General features: G+C 37.2%; 1 protein-coding gene and 1 pseudogene across 3 annotated transcripts in view; one reads left to right on the forward strand and one right to left on the reverse strand.

Moving 5' to 3' along the window:
• The window catches only part of LHFPL3 (lipoma HMGIC fusion partner-like 3), a 461462-nt gene that overhangs the window by 376851 nt on the left and 76088 nt on the right, over positions 1 to 8523 (reverse strand). The window lies entirely within an intron of this gene.
• LOC107184858 lies at positions 963 to 1345 on the forward strand (annotated as a pseudogene).

Below are 8523 nucleotides of genomic sequence, written 5' to 3' on the forward strand. Positions count from 1 at the left end.
GCAGAGAATCATCAACCTAAAAACCCAGATTCTATGCAGAAAGCCACAAATCTAGGTTCCTAGATATAAATTGCTTCATAAAAAGATGATTCACAAAACCTGTTTTTCTTCTAGATATTGCTAATATTTCCTTCAATCTCCATAAATTTCTCATTCAGTTCAATTCAACAAAAAAATATTATTTTTATCTTTTAAAAAGCAAGAATCCCTATATCAAAGCTGCATGTAAATATATATGTAAAAGAGAGAAAGAGAGAGGGAGAGAGAGGGAGGGAGGGAGAGAGAGAGAGAGAGAGAGAGAGAGAGAGAGAGAGAGAACGAACATGCTGGCATGGAGAATTACAATAAGCTAAAATTTCCTTAAAAGAATTGAAACAGATAAGAAGTTAATATCTAACATATATAAGGAACTCCTATAACTTTATAGCAAAAATGCAAATAACTCAACTTGAATAGATATTTCTGCAAAGATGGCATGCAGATGGCCAAAAAAAATATATGAAATGCAAATGAAAACCACAATAAAATATTCTTACACCTCTTGTAATAGCTATTATCCAAAAAACAAAAAGATAACAAGTCTTGATGAGGATGCAGAGAAACTGGAACCCTTACACTGTTGGTAAGAATGATGTAAAATGGTGCAGCCACTATAGAAAACAGTACGGAGGTTCCTCAAGAAAATAAAAATGAAACTACCATATGATCCATCAATCCTACTTCTGGGTATATATCCAAAAGAACTGAAACTGGAATATTAAAAAGAGACATCTGCACTCCCACGTTAGGTGCAGCATTATTCACATTAGCCAAGATACGGGAGCAACCTAAATGTCCACTGACAAATGAATGGATAAAGAAAATGGGATATATACAGGTAAGGTAAGACACAGCCCCAACCCTATCCCATAATACTCAACCTTTCTAAAGGAAATTCTGGCTCTTTCCACCATTCTTCCATAATGGTGTGCATGAATGTCCTGGCTGATGTTCTCAAGAACATCAACAACGCCAAAAAGAGAAGCAAGTACCAGGTTCTTGTTAGGTTGTGCTCCAAAGTTATTGTCCATGTTCTGTGATAATGAAGGGTGGTTACATTGCGAATCTGAAATCATTAATGATCAAAGAGCTGGGAAAATTGTTGTGATCCTCATGGGCAGGTTAAACAAGTATGGAGTGATCAGCCCCAGATTTGATACGCTACTCAAAGATCTAGAAAAATGGAAGAACAACCTGCTTTCATCTTATCAATTTGGTTTCATTACACTGACAACCTCTGCAGGCATCATGGACCATGAAGAAGCAAAAACACACAGGAGAGGAAATCCTGGGATTCTTTTTCTAGGGATATAATGTGCATATACAAATAAAATGCCTCGGTGGCCAAAAAGGAAACCCTGCCAAATGTGACAATATTGACTAACCTTGAGGACATTAGGCCAAGTCAAATAAGCCAGTCACGGAAGGACAAATGTTGCATGATTCCACTTATATAAAGTATCTAAAATAGTCAAATTCATGGAATCAAAGAGTGGAATATGGTGGTTGCCAAGGGTTGAGAGGAGGAAAAATTAGAGGGGTACTGTTTAATGGGATAAGGTTTCAATTATGCAAGATGAATCACTTGTACAGGTACATTGTACAATGTAGTATAACACAATATGGTAACATGTGCGCTTAAAAAAATTGAAGAGGCTAGATCTCATGGTAAGTATTTTTACCACACCCTCAAAAAAAGAGGCACAAGAAAACTTTTGGAGGTGATGAATATGTCTTATTACCTTGCTTATGGTGATGGATTTTATAGATGTATACATATGTCTAAACTCATTAAACTGTATACATTAAATAAATATATACAGTTTTTGTATATCAATTATACCTCAATAAAGCTGCTTAAAAGAAAAGGAAAGTAATTGAAACAAACCATTCATATGACTTAAGTCACCAATCAGATATTAGTGTATGTAAATATCTCCCTCAAGTAGATAATCAACCTTCCTTAGAATTGGTGATTCATTGGTGTAATCATACAATTCCTTAGAAATGGAATGGGGAGGGTTGGGGGTGGGGGTAAGAGATCAACTGAAAGACTTGCATACATGCATATAAGCATAACCAATGGACACAAGACACTGGGGTAGGGGAGGCCAGGGGAAGGTCAAGGGGAGGGGGAAAAAGGAGACATGTAATACTCTTTGTAATACTTTAAGCAATAAAACAAAATTTTAAAAAAAGAAAGAAATGGAATCCCATAGTTTATAGAATCTCACTTCAACCAACCAGAAGGTCTCTGTGGGGTGGTGATCTCTCCTGGCCTCTGTACAAAGCATTCTAATTCAGTCCACAGGCAATCAAGTTTATGCAGCTAAAAAGGATTACCTTCTCTTTCTTGTTCCTTCTCCTCCAGCCATTTCTGTGCTAATTAGTAACACTCTGAAAGAAGCTAGGTCAGAGAAAAAACAAGCCAATGAATTGTTCTCTTTCATTTGATGAGTAGTATGCTATATGGCAGATATTTTGGAAAAAGAATATAATCAAAATTAATCTGTTACTTCAAAGATGTCATATTTAACAATGAGAGCACAGAGATTTAAAAGATAAACACATGAAAATGTTTAAACATATGAGATTTTAAGGATAAACATGGAAATGTTTTCATTTTTCTGCATAAGAATTGTGTGTCACCTCTAAAAAAGTCTCAAATCATTTAAAAACTGTTTAAAAATCTTTGAAACAAAGAATTTTAGTAGGAACCACTTGATAAAAATGCAACATCATCCAATTAGTTTGCAAGAACAATTTAATGACAGGAGGAGAGATAGAAATGCACTAGCTGAATTTCAATAAAAACCTTTGCATAATTAATGAGTGAATAAAAAAATAAACACCTGAGCATCCTGATTTAGAAAGTGCAGTCAATTATACCCTTCCTCATATGACAGACATATTGTTGTGAGGTATATAGTTCAGCCATCAGATCAATTAAATGCATGAATTTAAAAATGAATGACACCTCCAAATTCTTTATCACAAAATAAGAAAACAAGATTTTTTAAAAAATAAAGAAGCATATTTAATCACATTGCTGTCACCAGTAGCAAAAAAAAAAAAGGACTGATGGTGATATACTATCACAAAGGTTAGAAATAACTACTGGTTAGAAGTACCAATTGGGTTTGAGTACTGAATGACCCCTGGGATAGATATTTAATCTCTCTGATTATCAATTTCCTTTTCTGAAAATTCTGAATATTAAAAATACATGCCACATATGATTATTGTAAAGGTTAAATAAGATTAAAATGAATAGACATTTAAATAACTTTATATAATAAAGAATATTATGTAGTAAACTGTATATGTTACTATTATATTAACAATATTTATAATAACTATGTTACATTAATATTTATTATAACAATATCATATAACTTTATATAATAATAATACAATGCAATCATTTATGTAACTTTAAAATATTCCAGCAGCCTCATTAAAAAAATAGGTTAAACTAATTTCAATAACATATTTTATTTAACCTTATATCTCCAAAATATTATTCTTTCAATATCTGGTACTGGTCATGCTTCAAGTGATCAGTAACTACATGCAACTAGGGGCTACCATATTGGCTGGTGCAGGTCTAGAATAGAATGAACATGTATAATGGTCATTATTTGAATATCTTGGGTGGAGAAAGGTGATAAAAATAAGAAAATAAAAATCTGGAAGTAAAATTATCCAAGTCTAATGCATTTTAGTAAATGAACACTAAAAAAATATTATGGGAAACATTTAATCCCATTTTTCCCAATCATTTTCACTTTAAAATGTTTACTTTTCCTTTACTTTAATGCTGTTGTAAATAAGGGAGTCACATCTTAACAAAAAAGACATTTCCCAAATACAGACAAAACACTTAATAAGTATTTAACATAGTTAATAAATCATTGATAATATATTAATAAATTAGTAATTTATTAATTAACTGAGTAAACACCTAATAAATCATATTAGTGAGTATGTGAAAAATATTGATGGGTTTTTAAAAATTATTTGTCTACATAACTGATCAGCAATTGAAATCTAATCTTACAAAATAGCTTTCTGAGCTTAAGGTTATCTCAAATGTGATTTATTAGCATTAGACTGAATTTTAGGACTGCATTTACCTCTAATTACCTTTAAAGTCTATTTGCACAGCAGTGTGATTTACAAAGATCCACATCCTCAATTTGTATTACATATAGAACAGAACTCTACACACTCCATCAAGAATTCCCACGGAATCATAGGAGGTATAAATATGCCATCATCAAATGGAACCTGGGACACTGATCTTGTACCTCAGTTCACTCCTTTTCATAAAAAATAAAATAGCCCATTGCACACTGAAACCAATTCATTAATCATAAACTGGTTCTTACCCTGTTTTGAATCCTGGACCCTTTCAAAGGTGAAAGCTATGCATCTCAACCCCAGAAGAATTCACATACGCAAAAGCTTTTGTATGCAATTTCCAACAGTACTGAATGAAACAGGGAGAGGGGGGTTGTTGAAACAGAAGGCTCATTAGCATCACAGGTGAGTGATGACAGTGGCATGGAACAAGGCTTAAAGCAGGAATAGAGAAAAGGGGATTCGAATCAGATATGTTGAGGAGGTAGAATCAAAATGATTTATTAAATGTAGGGCATGAGGAAAAGGTCAAGAAGAACACTCAGATTCTGGCTTTGAATGTTGAGCCTCACAGATAGAGGCAACCCAGAGGAGTTGTCAGGAGTAGGATGAATATGTCTGTGGGTGTGTTTGGCATCTATTTGGTCATGTCCAAAGATGAGTCTATGTGAGACTAGAGGGCGGCAGAGTTTAGAGTTAGAAATGGACAGTTAATACCCTCAGCATGTAGGTGGTAACTGAGGTCTTTAAAGGAGATGAGGTCATCGCCAGAGAATGTGGAGCGAGGAAGAGAGCAGGGTTTGGAAGAGAACAAGAGTAGGCAAAAGAGGAGGAACCTTTGAAGGAGAAGAAAAAGCAGCACCCCGTCAATGCACTACCAGGAACGTAAGGCAAGAGAGTTTTAGGCCCGGTTGATGTGATTCAGTGGTTGAGCAGGGACCTACGAACCAGGAGGTCATGGTTCCATCCCCAGTAGGGAGGGTGCAGGAAGCGGCCGATCAATGATTCTCTCTCATCATTGATGCTTCTATCTCTCTCTCCCTCTCCCTTCTTCTCTGAAATCAACATACATACATATTTTAAAAAGAGTGTTTTAGGAAGAAGGCATGAGTCAACTTTGTAAAACATTGCTGGGGGAGTCTTTCAGTTCCTGACAAGATGGGAATCCAAACCTGGCTGCTGACTTCCTTCCCCCAAATCAACATTGGAGAAACTATAGGCACCGCAGCGGTTCTCAACCTGTGGGTCGCGACCCCTTTGGGGGTCGAACGACCCTTTCACAGGGGTCGCCTAAGACCATCGGAAAACACATATATAATTACATATTGTTTTTGTGATTGATCACTATGCTTTAATTATGTTCAATTTGTAACAATGAAATTGGGGGTCACCACAACATGAGGAACTGTATTAAAGGGTCGCAGCATTAGGAAGGTTGAGAACCACTGCACTAGAGGATGCAGAGACAGAAAGTAGCAGTAACATAAAAACTGAGGAACACCTGGGAAAGTCCAGGCTATCATGAATCAGCAAGGTCAAGTTCAATCTGGTGCAATGGGAGAACAGGCTGAGGCAGGGCTTTTAAATTCCGCTCTAGTGGCCACCTAGCACTGCCACAGAAGATCACAAGACAGTAGCAGTAGCCTGTTCTCATGGTACAATGATCAGACAGCCCAAACAAAGCCCAGTGGGGCAGGGAGCTGGATGATAGCAGTGAGGCTGACTGATCCCTAGGACATTTATTCCTCCACCTCTTCTCCCCTTCAAATCTCTAGGTCCAGAAGACCACAAGCCAAGGCAATTGACATGATAATGAAATGTAAGACATGAAAAAACTCTAAAAGCCTTGCAGAAAGAAAGAGCTTTTCATCAATCTCCAAAGGGATAATAATCTGAATGAAATCCTATCCCTCAATAGAAAAATTAGACACAAGAAATAATATGGTAATATTTTAAAACATCAAAGGGGAAAACTTTGAACTTACAATTTTATGCCCAACAAATTGTTATATACACGTGATGGTGAAATAAATATACTGTCAGGCTTATAAGGTCTCAGAAACTTTGTCATGTGATCTACTTTGGAAACATTATTAGAGGAAGTGATTAAAAGAGACGATAAATAAATTCAGGAGAATCCAGAAAGAGATACAGTTAATAAAAATGATCAAAGAAATTAGAATAGTGTGCCTCCTCAAAAAAAAAAAAAACAAGGACCAAAGAAACAGAAAAATATGTCTCAAAACTGTTTAGTTCTAGATAGCAGTAGATGTCATGAGGGTGTTGGGCACTGGGGCTAAAGGATGCAAAAGTCTCTTTGGGGAAACACTGTAGATGATGCTAAATTAGGGGTTCAATAACAATGAATAAAATAAGAATGGCACAATTATGGCAGAGAGGCCAAGTCTGAAAAGTGTCCACTGAAGGAGGTTATTCTTGATTGGTACAAAAATTAATTTAAGAAATTAGTCAGAACTAAAGCCAGAAGCAATAGATTTAGGAGAGACAAAGAAATGTCATTATGTGGCACATAACTGTACATATATTTCATTTAAGCTTCAAAACAACCCTGCTTTGTATTATTATCCTACCTTGATAGATAAGGAAAAGTAAAATCAAAATAATTTGCCTGAGTTGCGTTGCTTAAGCCCAAGCAGCACTGCTGAGAGTCTAACCATTTTTGTAAGAAATAATGAAGTCTTGACAGGTAGAGCCCCAAGCGAGAATCCCTGGATCTTTCTCTGGAGCTTTATTTTTTTAAATATGTTTTTATTGATTTTGGAGAGGAAGGAAGGGAGAGGAGGAGAGGGAAACATGGATGAGAGAGAAACATGATCACCCCCTACTGAAGTTTGAGCCTGCAACCTGGGCATGTGCCCTAACTGGGAAATGAACCAGCGACCTAGTATATGGGACGATACTCAACCAACTGAGCCACACCAGCTGGGCGCTCTGGACCTTTAAATGGCTGTTGCTCTGCTCTGGTATTTTCTATGCTATTCTGTTTGTTAGCATTGGGTTTTGTGTGTGTGTGTTTTGTTGTTGTTGTTTTTTAGTTTACGTCACACAGGAATGGTTAACTCCTAGCTGGGAGAGCAAATCTATTTCAGAGAGCCTAGTAGGACTACGGAGGGAAAACTCTGATCCCCTGGCTGTTTCAGAGGGCACTCCTTGTTTGCTTCAGAAAGCTGAGGGAAGAAGACCCTGGGAGCACATTAATAAGGGATGACAATTATTTCTATAGGAAAGAGTAAAACCATGCCCTCCTCTTATGTACGATAGAACATGAAGTATTTTAATACGTACTCCCATATAAAAATAACCTAGACTGCTATTTTTAAATATGGCAGATTATTTCTCGTGAGTTAATTTTTAAATGTTGTCCACCAGCAATTTCATCAACAAAAGCATATATCTCTAAATAAAGTGAGAAATACCTGGGCTTGAGGTAGAAGCTCTGTGAGGATTTGATTAAATGCAAATTTAGATTCAACATTAATCAGATAACATAATCAGGACAGTAATTGTTACTCTGTCAACTAAATTGTCAAACCTGAACACCAAGTGCTTACATTTATTATCTCCTAAGTCATCAAGAAGATTCAATTGTTCTCAACCTGGCTGGTGTGGCTCAGCTGGTTGGAGCATTGTCCCATCCATCAAAAGGTGGTGGGTTCGATCTCCAATACGGGTACACGCAGGAGGCAACCGGTCAATCTTTCTCGCTCTCACTCTATTTCCCCTCCTCTCTCTAAAATCAACTTTAAAAAATCTTTAATCAAAAAGAAGATTCAATTATTCTCATCTCTGAAAAACAGGATATTAACTACCAGAAAATTTGCTTAGGTGATAGCATGAGTTCTCGGATATGGTGAAACAATTAAATTAATGATTATTATCTGACCATGTTCTCTTACATGAATAATTGTTCTGATAGTCTCTTTTAAATGAGGAAAACTTGATAGTATGGGACCACACTACCAGATTATCCTATATAATAAAAAGGTAATATGCAAATGGACCCTCACGCCCTCACAAAGATGGCTGCCTATGACCAGGCCAGCCAGGGGGACTAGTGAGGGATGACCAAACGACTGAACAAGCAGGCTGCATGTGGCAACCAGGCCGGCAGGGGGGGTAGTGAGGAACGACCAAACAACTGAACAGCAGGCTGCATAGGGCGACCAGGCCAGTAGGGGGGCAGTTAGGGGCAACCAGGCTGGCGGGTGGGGGGGGCAGTTAGGGGCGACCGGGCCAGCAGGAGGGGTGCAGTTGGGGGTGACCAGGATGGCAGGGGGGCAGTGAGGGGTCACTAGGCCAGCGGGGAGGCAGTTGGGGCAA

This window comes from Myotis davidii, unplaced genomic scaffold (assembly GCF_000327345.1).
Source record: "Myotis davidii unplaced genomic scaffold, ASM32734v1 scaffold125, whole genome shotgun sequence".
NCBI lineage: Eukaryota > Metazoa > Chordata > Mammalia > Chiroptera > Vespertilionidae > Myotis > Myotis davidii.